A 633-nucleotide genomic window follows, 5' to 3' on the forward strand; every position below is an offset into this window, starting at 1 on the left:
TCAAAATGAACCTGTGAATGTCTGTGGGTGAGCACGTCTTTGCCATTCAAAAATCAAAGCGCACTTTATTTTATAATACCGTCTTATTGCTCTTCTTTGTAGGTGCATTTTAAAAATGTTTCCCAATCAATCCTGGACTCCTGCTCAAAATAATAAATTATTATAACGACAGCTACAAAAAAACAAAAACAATAAGCCCACAAAGCTGTTATCATTCTGACGGATGACAGCCGTGACAGCGCAGTGGAATCCCAGAAAATAAACCATGGAACTTTGACCAATGAGAGAACAGTTTACTCGCGCGCGACTTGTATTAACAAATTTGGCCCGTTTAGAAACTTTGCTGTGTGAAAGTGAACCGCACCAAGAATAAAAAGCAACATTGTAATCATTTTAATCCGTTTCGGAACAAAGCAATCGATCTACAGGTGTGAAAGCACCCTATAAATCATTATAATCCGTAATTATGTCCCCACTGGATGCAACAAATGCCCCATTTGTAATGGGTTTTATTGTTTTTGTCCCGTCGCGCCGGAACACGGCATCACAGTATGGTAAGTAGGGTTGGGTACCGAAACCCGGTACCAATATGGCACCGGTACCTATGTAACCGGTATGTACTAGAACCGAATC

At 40.6% G+C, this 633-nt stretch overlaps 1 protein-coding gene across 2 annotated transcripts in view; it reads right to left on the bottom strand.

The window, feature by feature from the left end:
• The window catches only part of LOC107672691 (growth factor receptor-bound protein 2), a 55045-nt gene that overhangs the window by 47094 nt on the left and 7318 nt on the right, over positions 1 to 633 (bottom strand). The gene's annotated exons all lie outside the window — the stretch shown is intronic.

Source organism: Sinocyclocheilus anshuiensis, unplaced genomic scaffold (assembly GCF_001515605.1).
Source record: "Sinocyclocheilus anshuiensis isolate Anshui unplaced genomic scaffold, SAMN03320099.WGS_v1.1 scaffold504, whole genome shotgun sequence".
Classification (NCBI taxonomy): domain Eukaryota; kingdom Metazoa; phylum Chordata; class Actinopteri; order Cypriniformes; family Cyprinidae; genus Sinocyclocheilus; species Sinocyclocheilus anshuiensis.